At 37.9% G+C, this 14871-nt stretch overlaps 1 protein-coding gene and 1 pseudogene across 1 annotated transcript in view; one reads left to right on the top strand and one right to left on the bottom strand.

Moving 5' to 3' along the window:
- Gpr137c (G protein-coupled receptor 137C) overlaps nucleotides 1–14871 on the top strand; it is a 58670-nt gene that overhangs the window by 35222 nt on the left and 8577 nt on the right. The window lies entirely within an intron of this gene.
- Nucleotides 1260–1354, bottom strand: LOC138834996 (U6 spliceosomal RNA; annotated as a pseudogene).

Below are 14871 nucleotides of genomic sequence, written 5' to 3'. Positions count from 1 at the left end.
TTTGATAACATACTTTAGCCTATATTTGTAAGAAATTTATTATAAACAAGGTTTATTTTTAAACCATCATTGTGAAATTTTATGAAGCTATGGATTACATAATGTTCCAGAATATATATATCTTGTTTGCTTTGAGATTCAGTACCAAGAAAACCAACATTGATTAAGTCCTCCTTTCCTTTGTTATTCAGAGGCAAATATGAAGTTCACCTCTGTTGTCAAAAATAACATGAATCTGGGTACTGGTAGCTCACACCTGAAATCCTAGCTACTCAGGAAGCTGAGCTTTGAGGATTGCAGTTCAAAGCCAACCCAAGCAGGAAAGTCTGTGAGACTCTTATCTCCAGTTAACTTCCAGAAAATGAGAAGCAGCACTGTGACTCAAAGTGGTAGAGCACGAGCCTTGAGTAAAAAAGCTCAGGGACAGTACCCAGACCTTGAGTTCAAGTCCCACAACTGACCAAAAAAAAAAAGGATACTCACTTTTCTTCTTGTTCTACTTCAAATTTCATCTCAACTTCTTACACACACACACACACACACACTCACACACATTTATTTTTTATTTTGTATATATCTCTTTAACTGTTTCAAACATCTTTTGCAATGAGACTAATACAAGTAAAAAATTGGAGCTGTATGTACTTTTGTTTATATTCACATTTCTTCATGTAGATGTATTAATTTTTGAAACTAATTCAAAAAGACTTCAGTGAAAGACAGTGTATAAAGGATTAAAAGATGGACACCTGAGATTGGAGAGAGAAGGATATAAATCCTAATCTTAAGCAACCAATGTCACCTGTGAGCTTTACTTTCCTGATCCTGGAAACAAAGTTGAGGATAACTTGGATCTCTTGGGTTACTATGAGAGTAAGAGTAATATACCCGCTAAGCTTATTGGAAGGATTAAAGGGAAATGCATATAAAGTACTCATATAATGCCTCCTGTGTTTATAAATGTTAGCTAAAACTCTGTGAAGGAAAAGTGATGCTTAAGAAAGAGTAAAAATCAGTGAAGAACTGTATTTTTCTTTTGAGTAGTTTGAGTTTACTTGACAATTTGTATGCCATTTCCTTTTATTTGATAAGAGTTGAAGTCTCTGATGTATTATATTTTACACAATATTTGTCTAGTTTTTCTTAGAAATTTTGGGGAAAATGCTGATATGAAATTGCTTCCTTTTTTGCCTTGAATCTTTGTCTCTCCCAGAGACAAAGGCTGTAGGAGAGCAAGGAATATTATTTGCGTAAAAATCTAAAACTATGAATGTTTCACAAGTTCTCCTTTCATAGAGGAAATGCTGATCTTCTCTGTATCAGTCCAGTTTTAATATGGGCTGCCAAAGCAAGCACTGAAATAACCTTTGAAATTATGGGTATTTTTCTTTTGAAAACTGCTGTATCTTTTACTATACTCTCTTTTTTTCTTATGTTTATATTGGGATAATAAAGACAATCCTGTCTTTTAACTTTTTTTCCATTGTTAGCATTTCAAGCATGTATCCTTAGACAAACATTATCAAGTTCATTTTTTTAATTCTTAGTGAACAACATCCTCTTTTATAGGGTAGCTCAGTTTGCATTTATTGGCATGATGGTTTCTCAGTGTTAGTCTTTTTTTCCCATTAAAGTGTGTGTGTGTGTGTGTGTGTGTGTGTGTGTGTGTGTGTGTGTGTGTGTGTGTGTGTGTGTGTGTGTGTGTGTGTGTGTGTGTGTGTGTGTGTGTGTGTGTGTGTGTGTGTGTGTGTGTGTGTGTTGTTTTTGTTTCGCCCCTCCCCGCCCCCAGTTCTGGGGCTTGAACTCTGGGCCTGCGCACTGTCCCTGAATTTCTTTTGCTCAAAGCCAGCATTCTACCACTTGAGCCACAGCACCATTTCCAGCTTTTTCTGTGATTAATTGGAGATAAGACTCTCATGAACTTTCGTGCCTAGGCATTTTAATATTTTATTAAAAGGAATATAAGAATGCAGAAGAATTCAGGGGCTGAGGTGGTACATGCCTATAATACCAGCTACTAAGTGACAAAGATGGTTGAATCTTGGTTTGAGGCCAGTTTTGGCAAAGTTACCACAAGACCCTATTTGGAAAAATTAAAAGCCAAAGAACTAAGGACTGACAGTACCACAAAAGAAAAATATCATGTTTAAAGGACAAAATAACTTAGGAGCACAGAAAGTTTCAAGCCAGTGATAAATGCTTATTCTCTATGGTGGTTCTACAAACAAAAAGAAAAAATGTGATGTTTAAAAGACAAGAATAACACATGAGCACAAAATGTTTCAAGCCAGTGATAAATACTTACTCTCTATGATAGCAAGTTGGAGTTTTTTTGTATTATATAAAACCTAAAGATTGAGTGAGAATAAAAGGTAAGCCTTTAAGCGTATTTTTCTGCAAATGGAACCTAAACATTTCGTATCTGGGTAAGAGTATAGGAGGAATCACTATCTGGTACTCAAGATCAGCTTGTCTCCCAGCATGCTCTGCCATTTGCACATAATGCATTTTCGACTCCTTCCTGAATTCCTAACAGTTTCAATTACAGTCATTCCAGCTCTCCATATCTCCAGGGTCTACATTTACCAATTCAATTAAGTATGGATTGATCATATTTAGAGAAAAATTGCATCTTACTGAACTTTTTTCTTGTCATTCTCTAAGCCATATAGTGAGATTATTGACATTGTGTTATTTACTACAAATAATCTAGAAATGATTTAAAGTATACAGAAGGATTGCATCAGTTATATGTAACTAGTACACCATTTTATGTAAGGACTTGAGCATATATGAATTTGATAACCATGGAGGTCCTGGAACCAATCATTTATAGATATTAGGGAAACATACAAATCTGAAAAATTATGAACATTCTGGTTTCTTGTTTACTCAGACCCTGATCTTAATGTGTTGAGAAGGAAGACAGCATCTGCATCTTTCAGAGCCACAGCAACATTAGCCATACTCTATTTCTAATCATGCAAAGAGACCAACAGATACTAGAAGACTAAATCAGTCTCTTTCGTAACTTGGGACATAAACTAAAGAAAGACCAAAACAATATTAATGTCTCTGTCTATCACTTTGAAATAGAATTTAACTATAATTTTGAGACAGTGGGACAGTATAAACTGTATCATCTTCTATAAATAGCCATGATTGTCACCTTCCCAATTCTTAAATAATTTCTCGCTTGAGATCATTAGAATTTACTCATCAAAGCTGTGGATTTCCTTTAGTTTTCTCCCTTAGTTATTCCAGTTGTTATACTCCCAAGTTTTATTTCTTGTCCTTTTGCTGCACTGACTCACCACTCTTGTTCCATTTGAATAACCTCTGTGTACATTTGAATCTACTCCTAAGCTCAAATCATTTTTTCCCCTTATATTTCTGGACTCTATTGTTCTAGGCAGCATTTTCAGTATTGATTTCTTTTTCCGTGGCCAAAAGGTCCATCCAGGACAAGCTCTGTATTTCATAGTGTAGGGTCATAGGAACCAGAGCTCTAATTTCATTGTCTCTTAGCAGCAAGGGACTTTTTAAAATTACCCAGTCTTTATCATTAAAACATGTTTTTAATTTATTAAGAATAGTTTGCTTTCATATTTTAATGCTTATTTGGACATTGTAATTTCAAAATGGAAATAGTATTCATGGGATTTGCAAAAAATATGAACAGAGCTCTGCTGATAATGACTGACATTTCTCTTACTGAGTCAACCTTCCACAAACATGATAAATTCTAGACAAAAGATAAAATTCCAGTAACTACTGCAGGTAAAAAGTAAATGGGAAATCTTGGGAAGAAGGTAACCAGGTAGAAGAAAGCCCATATTCTGATTATAAATTCTGTCTGATTTTTGTCCTGTACTGAATTTAACAAGTGCAGGACAGGACACCAGATAGCACAACTAACAATGAAGGAATTTGACTGAGATTACAGTTGCTATCTGTGCATGGTGGGTAGTTTGAGGTATGAGTCAGGACATGTTTGTTGGTTGCTAAAATAAATAAAAGTCAAGCCGTGTGCTGGTGGCTCATACCTGTAATCCTAGCTACTCAGGAGGCTGAATATCTCAGTTCAAAGCCAGCCGGGGCAAGAAAGGCAGTAAGACTTTTATCTCCAATTAACCACCAGAAAACCAGAAGTAGCACTGTGGCTGCTCACCTTGAGCTGAAGAGCTCAGGGACAATGCCCAGGACCAGAGTTCAAGCCCCTCAGCTGACAAAAAATAGAAAAAAGAAAAAGAAAGAAAGAAAGAAAGTCAATACTTGTTAAAGAAATATGACAGAATACAGAGTCATTGAATTATGTCATTCATAGTAATAGAGATGGTGAGTATATATACATACATACATGTATGGAAATAATCACAATTAAACCCTTCAATATAATAAATACATGCTGGGGCTGGGAAGGTGGCTAAGTGGTAGAGCCCTTGCCTTGCATGCATGAGGCCCTGGGTTCGATTCCTCAGCACCACATAAGCAAAAAGCAAAAAAGCCGGAAGTGGCACTGTGGCTCAAGTGATAGAGCACTAGCCTTGAGCTGAAGAGCTAAGGGACAGCACCCAGGCCCAGAGTTCAGGCCCCATGACTGGACCCAAAATAATAATAAGAATAAGAATAATAAATACATGCTAATAAAAATGAGAAAAAAATATGGCCACTCAAAATCTTAAGAACCTAACCCAACTTTACTAGACATATGAAGACTCAGGAAATATAGAATTTATACTCAACCAAAAAGCAAAACTCAAAAAAACAATGGAAATAAAACCATACCCCAAAATGACCTAGATTTTGTATTTATCAGACAAAAGTTTTATACTATATTGACAGATGTAAAGGAAAATACATTTGGATAAACATGGGAAATCTCAAGAGAAATAGAAACTATTTAAAAATGGGAATTCTATCATTTAAAACTCTAATAAATAAGTCACTTCAGCAAATTAAAAAGGAAAGAAAGGTCAATGAACTTACAGATAAATCAATAGAAACTATCCAATCTAAAGAATGGGAGGGGAAATAATAAAATGAACAATACTTCAAGATCTAACTATATATAATTAGAATAGTCAATGAAAAGGGGAAGAAAATGAAAAATACTTGAAGAAATGACTTAAATTTACAGTTTTGAACTTAGCAAACCTAATCATGATCAGTGTAAGAAAACTTAACATCTGATCATCATACTTATATTGCTTCAAACTGAAAATAAAGAGAATTTGTTTTTATTATCTTTTAAGTAGTTGTATAGTAGGGTTTCATTTGAACGTCTCAATTTATGAGTACAATGCATCTTGATCATTTTCACCCCTTTTATAATTCTCTCCCATGTCTCCCAGTCCCACCCATACCCTCAGTTTTCCTGATTCTGTTTTCACATATGTACATTGAATATATGAATGCATTCATCTACCCTTCTGTCTCCCTTCATCTACCTCTTTTCCCATGACCTCATTTGGGATGAGGTCTCTTTATTAGTAAAGAGAATTTCTGGAAGTAGAGTAAAATAAATTGCAAATTTAAATCAGGATGAGTAATTCAAATAATACTCTCATCACAAAGGAGGCTAGAGGCACAGAAACATGTTTAAGTTTTTGGTTTTGTTTTGCCATCCTGGGGCTTGAACTCAAGGTCTGGGTGCTGTCCCTGAGCTTCTTTTTGCTTAAGATTAGTGCTGTATCACTGTATGCTATAACTCTACTTCTGGCTTTTTGAGTGGCTAATTGGAGATAAGAATTTCTTGGGGACATTTCTGCCCAGACTGGCTTTGAACCACAATTCTCAGATCTCAGCCTCCTGAGTAGCTAGGTTTACAGGCATGAGCCACCATCACTCAGCAGAAGTGGAGATTTTTTTTAAAGAGTAGTTGCTCTTTGAAATCTAAAACCATATTAGTGAACTTTTTGTACACCCTTACAGTCTATTTTGCACTTTGCAAATTTTTGTAAGATGATGCCTCAATCATTTGCTGAATAGATTAATCTTCAAAATGTAATTTCATTAGATAAGGTTCAAAAATCATATGCATCATTATTATACTACCTCATGAAGAGAAAGTTGTCAATCATGGACAAAAGTATGTGCAAGTTTCCAAAAATTCTGATTTTTCTCTTTAAAAATTCAAATTTTCTTTTATTGCCTGTACTTTCAACTGTGCTTCGTATTAAGGAGACAGCTTTTCATGTTTCCAAGCTCTTTGTTGACGTTAATTCCCGTGACATTAACTTCAGTCGTGAATTGATCTTCAGTTTCTGTCCTCTTGGATGTCCTACACTTTCTCCATTATTTCTTCCCCATTTTCTACTTGTGTGTGGATGTGCCCCTTAGATTTCATCAACCAGCTCTCTCCTTGTTTAATGGTTCTTTGGTTCTCTCATTGATTCTTCACTCTCGCTGGATTCCTCCCTGAGTTGTTGCTGGTTTTTAAGAGTGGAATGTTGCCTTGATTGTTAATGAATTTCTTGATCTTTTGCTGTGATCTACGCGTCTGACCTCAGGGTTTGTGGAGGTGGTTGCCATTAGGCAGTAGGTTCATGGGTAATGGACTGTCGTTTCCTAGTTTTCTTGTGGTCTCTGTGCCGTTGGTGTCCCCCAGAGGGGCTGGAACAGGTTTGGGGGTCCAGCCATGTGCTGTCTCCAGTGCTGTGTCTGAGGGTGTCATAGGCAGGGACGCACAGAAGGGTTTTGTGCTCACCATGTTGCTGGGAGCTGTCGGTGGCATGCCACACAAGGATGTTCAGGCAGGCTTCTGGGCCGGCCGTGCGTCGACCCCAGGCACTGTGGGTGAGGGTGTCCCCTGCGATGAAGCACAGACGGCCTTTTTGGAGCCAGGTAGGTGCAGAGCACAGGACTCTGGGCAGGGGCATGCCCTGGCAGGTTTGGGACGCTGTCTCAACCCTCCATGCTGTGGGCAGGAGCTTCTCATGGGGGAGTGCAGGCATGGGCTTTGGGGTCTGGCTGGCTGCAAACTCCCACCCCACCCCAGCTCTGTCGCTGTCCGGTGGCACCGCCCAGAAATGCAATGGTGGGCTTTGGGGCCGCACTGTGGGCAGCCTCCCAGTACTGTGGGCGGCTGGCACCGTGGATGCACAGGCAGGCTAGGCTGGGTGCAGACCCCAGCAGGGTCCCACGTGGGGATGCATGTGTGGGCTTTTAGAGGCACTGTGCCCGCTAGCATTAGAGGTCCCAGGGAAGCCTTTTCTTGGGTTAGAGGACCCACCAAGGTTGCAGCTCCTGCAGTTAGAAGCCCCGCTGTATCTGTTCTGGCCTCTGGCATTAAGACTCCCCCCAACACACACACAAACTCTCCTGGGCGTTATAACACCCCTCCCACCCCACCCCCACCTATACATTCCCTACCCCCTATTATGTGAGGGCTTCACAGTCACACAGAGTATTCGGGTTTGAGCCCCTGCTGAAACCTTTTCTGGGGTTAAGGCCCTGCCTTGTCTATCTTGGCATTAGGAGACCTGCAGAGTCCATTCTGGACTTTGGTAGTTACCTCTTGAGTTGCTTTGCTCCTGGTCTGCCCTGTTATGGCTGCCTTCTCCAGTTCCGAGATTGAGCTGCTTTCTCCCAGGTATTTTGGTGCTGTCCACTAGTGAGGATGAGTGGCAGAAGGGTAGCAAGGAGACAGGCCGGTGGGGGCGGGAGGGGCGGGGGGAGAAAGAAAAAAGAAAGGAAAGGAAAAAGGGAGAAAAAAATCAAGATGGCTGGAGCCTGTGGCTACAGTGCAGTCATGCTGAGCACCTGCTTGGTTTTTTCTGTGTGTTTCCCCTATTGTAGATGCTTAAATTTGAATCTTCTTGGTTGGTGCCAAACTCTATTATTTCTAGTTTATTTGGTGTGGTCTCTCGAAGTGAGGTTCCGTGCCAGAGGCCATGTTCCTCTCTTTGATCAGAGTGAGCACAGGGTAATCCTTGTTATTACTCCACCCTCTTGATTCCACAGGATTGAGATTTTTGGTGACACAGGGGCTATCTAAGACAGACTCAAAAGAAAGGGACAGGGGAGAAGGAGAGAAGGGAGGAAAGAAGGAGGGGCAAAATTCAGATTTTATCATTGGCAATAAATACTGCCAGATGCTTTCTTGTAAGTGATAGGCACATTTTGTTCACCATTGAAAAATAAAATGTACTCACTTACCAATTCTTAATAACTGTTTTTCTGCCATAGTTGTCTTTCTTTCAAAAGTAAAGTAGCATTTTTTTGGAAAAGGGGGCTATTTCTTTCATGTCAAACGGTTGCATCAGTGGTTTTCATCAAAACAACCATTGTATTTCAGTATGAAGAATAGCTTTAGGGGTACATTTCATCTCATCATACAGAATTTTAAATAAGCATTCTAGAGTCGATATTAAATATTCTCAGTTTCATCATGAGTATTCTGAAATTGGACTTTTTTATTACAGTACTATAGTTTGAAATCAAGACCTCAAGCTTTCTTGGCTTGCTTCATAGTCTGATGCTTTCCATTTGAGCCATGCCTCCACCTTTGCTTTTTGCTGATTAGAGATGGAGTCTAGCAGACTTTTCTGCCCAAGCTGGCTTAAACTCTTGATTCTCTAGATTGTGAGCTCCTGAGTAGCGAGGATTACAAGTGAGAGCCACAGACACTCAACTTGACTTTTTTTTATTTTTAATAAAGAGCAGAGTAGTGAAAAATACAATCACTATAAAGTAACTTACATTGGTAACCCATGAAATGTTTCAATAGCTCCTTAATTTCTAATATGAAAACATCATTTAATGTTTTAAGTATTCATCACACCTACATTTAAATTTTTGATTCCTTTTGCTTTAAGCTCTGAATGATTGGTCTCAAAATGATGCTGCAGCTTAACTTGGACCCTAGTACTATTCAAAATTGTTCTGCTGCAGAAGACATAAAGGTAAATTCTTAACATTTATAAAGTCTATTGAAAGGTAGTTTTCATTATATTTTTGTTTCTTCTTAAGCTTTACACGGTGCCTTTGAGGTAGATTCCTCACCTTATTGAATCAGAGAGCTCTTGACTTGTTCATCATTCTTAGCATCTTAGAAGTAAACAGGAACTGTGGTTGAGAAAGGTCTTTTAATAGGACTAAAATATACATAACATGAAATTTACCATCTTAACTATTTTAATGTATATTTCATTAGCATTATTTCATGTTGCACAGTTATCACCACTGTCCATTTCCAGAGCATTTCCTCATATCCTACTGAAACATTGTGCCCATTAAATAATAATTCTCTGTTCCTAAGATAATATACATTCATTCTTAAATATGAAAATATGTAGTTTTCCTTTTAGAGTAAAATACTAAATCCTAAATTGCATTTTATATCAGTTTTTTAAGTTTTTGAAGAAAATCTCAAATACTACAAGAAAAATTGACATATGTATTCTTGGTTTACATGTAGGTGTAGGATAAATGAACATTTCAAAATAAAAAATTTTGAATGATAAAGGGTTATAGTGAATATGGTAGGTATAACTGAAGAAAACTAGCACAGACTGAGAAGAAGTACAGCAAACAAACTGCATTAAAAACCATATATGTACATACTTATGCCCTAATTCTACTGCATAAAAGATTCTGGAACAGGGGCTGGGAAGGTGGCTCAGTGGTAGAGTGCTTGCCTTGCATGCATGAGGCCCTGGGTTCGATTCTTCAGCACCACATAAGCAAAAAGAAAAAAGCTGAAAGTAGCGCTGTGGCTCAAGTGGTAGAGCACTAGCTGAAGAGCTGAGGAACAGCGCCCAGGCCCAGAGTTCAGGCCCCACGACTGGACCCCTCCCCACCAAAAAAGAAATTCTGGAACACACAAACATATACATGCATACAGAGTGAAAACATTATCATGTATCTTGTTGCCTCTGGAAGATTCTACTGTACACTCAAGAAAGGATGAAGCCAAGATAAAAACTGAGGTCCTAGTATTTCTTAAATAGTTTTTAGGGTTGTTTTGACATTACTGGGAATTGAACTCAGGGCCTTGAGCTTATTAGGCAAACACTCTACCACTTGAGCCACGCCTCCAATCCCTAAATAGCTCTAATTTTGATCTTTATGGTACTTGGACTTGACTTTAAGAATCCCTTTTCTTTTTTTTTTTTTTTTTGGGTCCGGTCGCGGGGCCTGAACTCTGGGCCTGGGCGCTGCCCTCAGCTCTTCAGCTCAAGGCTAGCGCTCTACCACTTGAGCCACAGTGCCACTTCCAGCTTTTTTCTTTTTGCTTATGTGGTGCTGAGGAATCGAACCCAGGGCCTCATGCATGCAAGGCAAGCGCTCTACCACTGAGCCACCTTCCCAGCCCGAACCCCTTTTCTTGAACACCACCAAAAAACAAAACAAAGAGAGGCAACAGAAAACATATAGTAAAATTTAAGGTCTAAACCCAAACATATCACTAATTTGCTAAATAAAAACAACAAAAATATTTTTAAGGGGCTGGGAAGGTGGCTCAGTGGTAGAGTGCCTGCCTTGCATGCATGAAGCCCTGGGTTCGATTCCTCAGCACCACATAAGAAGAAAAAAGCCAGAAGTGGCACTGTGGCTCAAGTGGTAGAGCGCTAGCCTTGAGCAGAAGAGCTGAGGGACAGCGCCCAGGCCCAGAGTTCAGGCCCATGACTGACCAAAAAAAAAAAAAAAAAAAAAAAATTAAGCCTCTGTATCCTGGCTCCCAGAATATGCCTTAAACATAAAACACTATTTGGATGGATGATAATACTAAGATGGAAACATACATTATGCATTCGTTTAGCACAGAAGGCTATCAAATAAAATGAACTTGAAGACAAAGAGTATTGCTGCATATAAAAATGCACATTTTATTTGCCAAATATACAAAGGTACGCTTCATCAAGAAGAAATAATGATTAATATGGGCATAAAACCAAGATAGTAAGTAGAGTAAAAAAATACGATTGTGAGATTTTCAATATGATTGGAGATTTTTGTATCCCACTTTCAGCAATAGATAAAATAGCCATAGGAAATCTGAACCTTCTGCCCTTGAGCTGATTCATGCAGAATAGCTGGAGAAGACACATTCCTTTCAGTATAGCATAGAATTGGTCATCAAAATAAAATCATACAGTTAACTTTAAAGCAAATCTCAACACATTCAAAAGGACTGGAATCAGAAAATACTCTTTGGCTATATGTAATTAGATACTGATAGTAATATGATTACATAGAGGAGATACAAACATACATACATACATACATACATACATACATACATACATACATAGATTATTTAATCCAATTTTAAGTAACCCATAGATGAAAGAAAAAATCAGAAGTGAAATTTAAATTTTTTCACACTGGAGCCTAATGAAACACATCACAATTTGTGGATGCAGGTAAATAATGTGTGAAGGGAAAGTATAGCTTTAAATACTATATTAGAAAATAATAAATTTTAATAATATAATTGACATGAATATAACAAGAAAAGAAAATAAAACCTAAGCCCAATAAGTAGAAGAGCTAAGCTAGTATGTTTCTTTGAATATATCAACAAATTATGTATTCCTTACAATCACAGGCTCAAAGTCTAATCTGCATAGAAAAAGATAAATGCAAGGCTACATACCTGTGTCTCATGCTTGAAATCCTAGCTACTCAGGAAGCTGAAATATGAGGATTGAGGTTTTGTTTGTTTGCCGGTCCAAGGGCTTGAACTCAGGGCCTGGGCAAGTGCTCTACCACTTGAGCCATAGTGTCACTTCCATCTTTTTCTGTTTATGTGGTACTGAGAAATCAAACCCAGAGCTTCACACATGCTAGGCAAGCACTCTACCACTAAGCCACATTCCCCACCCAAGGATTGAGGTTTAAAGCCAACCCAGGCAGACAAATCTAAGAGACTCCTCTCCAGTTAACATGAAAAAAGCCAGAAGTGGTGCTGTGGCTCAAGTGGTAGAGTGCTAGCCTTGAGCACAGAGGCTCAGGGACAGGGCCCAGGCCCTGAGTTCAAGACCCAGAATTGGCACACACACAAAAAAAACTATAATAAAGCGGGCACCGGTGGCTCACTCCTGTAATCCTAGTTACTCAGGAGGCTGAGATCTGAGGATCGCAGTTCAAACCAGCCTGGGCAGGAAAATCCATGAGACTCTTATCTCCAATAAAGCACTAGAAAATTGGAAGTGCTGCTGTGGCCCACGCAGTAGGGCACTTGCCTTGAGCGGAAGAGCGCAAGGACAGCGCCAAGCCCAGAGTTCAAGCCCCATGCCTGACAAAAAATAAATAAATAAATAATAATAATACCTAAATATTGAATGTTGTATCCTAAGATTGAAAATAAAGAAAAGACTCTCACCATTTTTTACATTATTCTAATAAAGCAAGGGAAAGTAACAAAATGTTTTTTTAAAAAATGGGAATTAAGACATTAAACTGGCTGGAGATAGTAGCACAATCCTATAATCCCAACACTTGGGTGATTAAGGCAAGAGAATCTAGCATTTAGGGCCAACTTGGGCTACAAAGTGAGACCCTTTTTCAAGAAAAAAGAAAAAGATAAAATCTCCAATTGCAGATAACATGATTATTTATGGAGAATATTTAAGAAATCTATGTAACAGTCACTGTTACATAATTCTCAGGATAGAAGGTCAAAATTTTAAAACATTATAGCATTTATATGCCAGGAAGAATCAGTTACAAAATGAAAAAAAAAAAAAGCTCAGGGACAGTGCCCAGGCCCTGAGTTCAAGTCCCAAGAATGGCACAAAAAGGAGTAAATTTTCCCTACCTCTATGTTGAAAACAACAAAATATTTCTTAAGGACCTTAATTAGTGAAGAAATAGTTATATCATGTTTATGGGTAGGAAGAATCAGTATTGTTTGGATTGAAATTGTGAATTTGATCTAGAAATTGAAGGTAGTCCTAATCATGATTTCACAATGAATTTTTTTTAAATAGAAAATGACAAGTTGACATTCTTAAGCTGTGTACTCTATGTACAGTTTTTTGGCTGTCAGATATATGACAATAAGGTGATTTGTTTAATGGGAAAAAAGTTGATTGTTTTACTCCAAATGTGTATGGAACTGCAAAGAAACCTAAAATATTTAGTGTTTTTTCATAATGCTTTCTGTGATGATGAAACTAGTACATACCTATAATGTTCAGTATGTTACTAACCATATAAGACTTGAGCATTTAGAAGATTGCTAATGTAACAAGAACTTTTAATTTTATTTAAGCATATTTACTAGAGCTAGTAGGTAGTATATTTAACAGTGTAGTAACTTGAAGTAACCTTGAAAAAAGGCATACTGCATGACTTTAATGCTTAATAAAGAAAAAAGCTATCATAATTTAAGACTGGGTTACTGACATAAGAATAGTTTAATAGAGCCAAGCATGATGACACACACCTGCTAGTCCAGCTACTCAAAAAGGAGATGAGAATCAGAATGATTGTGGTTCTAGACCATTTTGGACAAAAAGTTAGCAAGATTCCCCACTCAACAAATAAGTCAAGTAGTGGTGGCTCATGGCTGTGACCCACGGGAAGTGTAGTCTGGAAAAACGCAGTTCAAAACAAGCCCTACACAAAAACATGAGACCTATCTGAAAAGTAACCAAAATAGTAACCAAAGGTGTGGCTCAATTGGAAAAGTAATTGTAAGTGTAAGGCCTTCAGTTAAAAACCTCAGTACTACTTTAAAAAAAAAAAGACAATACAAGAGAATTAGAGCTTGGAAATTAATATAGACTTCCTACATGATCTTTTGATTTTTGATAAAGGTGCTAAAAGTAATCCAATAGGGATTAAAAATAATTTTAACTAGTACTAGAGCATGGGATGTCCATATGGAATACAATCAACCTCCAAATCCATCCTATATGTATAGAAAAAGTAATTCAAAATGGATCATAGACTTAAATGTCAATGGAAAATGCCAAAAACTTGTAAAAGAATACTGGGGGGGGGGGGGGGGGAGGGGTGACCTGGGCACTATCCCTTAGCTTTTTCACTCAAGGTTAATGTGCTACCACTTGAGCCATAGTTCTGACTTTTGCTGATTAATTGGGATAAGAATCTTACAGACTTTCCTTTATGGGCTGGTCTCAAAGTACAATAGTCAGATCTTAACCTCCTGAGTCGGTAGGATTACCAGAAGAATACCTTTACAACTTGAGTACAGACAAAAAAATTTTAAGTTATAGAAAGTAATAATCACACAAAAAAAAACCAAGTTGATAAATTAGATTCATTAAACTTTAAAATTTACCACCAAAAGACAAGACAACTTTAAAATTTACCACCAAAAGACGAGACTAAGAAAATCCAAAAGCAAGCCATAAGCTTCATGAAAATATTTCAGTAAACATATCTAACAAGGAACTGGTGTCCAGCACATAAAACAATCTCCAACAATTCAATTTTTAAAAAATATGTTAGCTGGGTGTCAGTGGCTCACTCCTAATCCTAGCTAGTCAGGAGGCTGAGATCAGATGATCACAGTTCCAAGCTGGCCTAGGCAGAAAAATCCATGAGATTCTTATTGCCAATAAATTACTCAGAAAAAGCCAGAAATGGTACTGTGGCTCAAGTGGTAGAGCTCCACCCAGGGAGCACCTGAGCAAACCAGGAAGACGTGGTCACCCTCAGCTCTAAAAGGAACTCATAGCCAGATGCTGGTGGCTCATGCCTAGCTAACTAAGAGAGCTGAGACTTGAGGATCACCGTTTCAAGCCAGTCTGGGCAGGAAAATCCATGAGACTCTTATCTCCAATTAATCACACACACACAAAAAAAAAACCTACTGATATACCCAACAATGTGAACAAATCTTAAAAGCATGCTAAATGAAACCTACAGAAGAGTGTATGTTCTTTAACTTCG

Source organism: Dipodomys merriami, unplaced genomic scaffold, assembly GCF_024711535.1.
Source record: "Dipodomys merriami isolate MVZ:Mamm:240054 unplaced genomic scaffold, mDipMer1.0.p SCAF_1, whole genome shotgun sequence".
Taxonomy (NCBI): Eukaryota; Metazoa; Chordata; class Mammalia; order Rodentia; family Heteromyidae; genus Dipodomys; species Dipodomys merriami.
The sequence above is the reverse complement of the archived record's forward strand: the minus strand, read 5'-3'. Positions and strand labels throughout refer to the sequence as shown.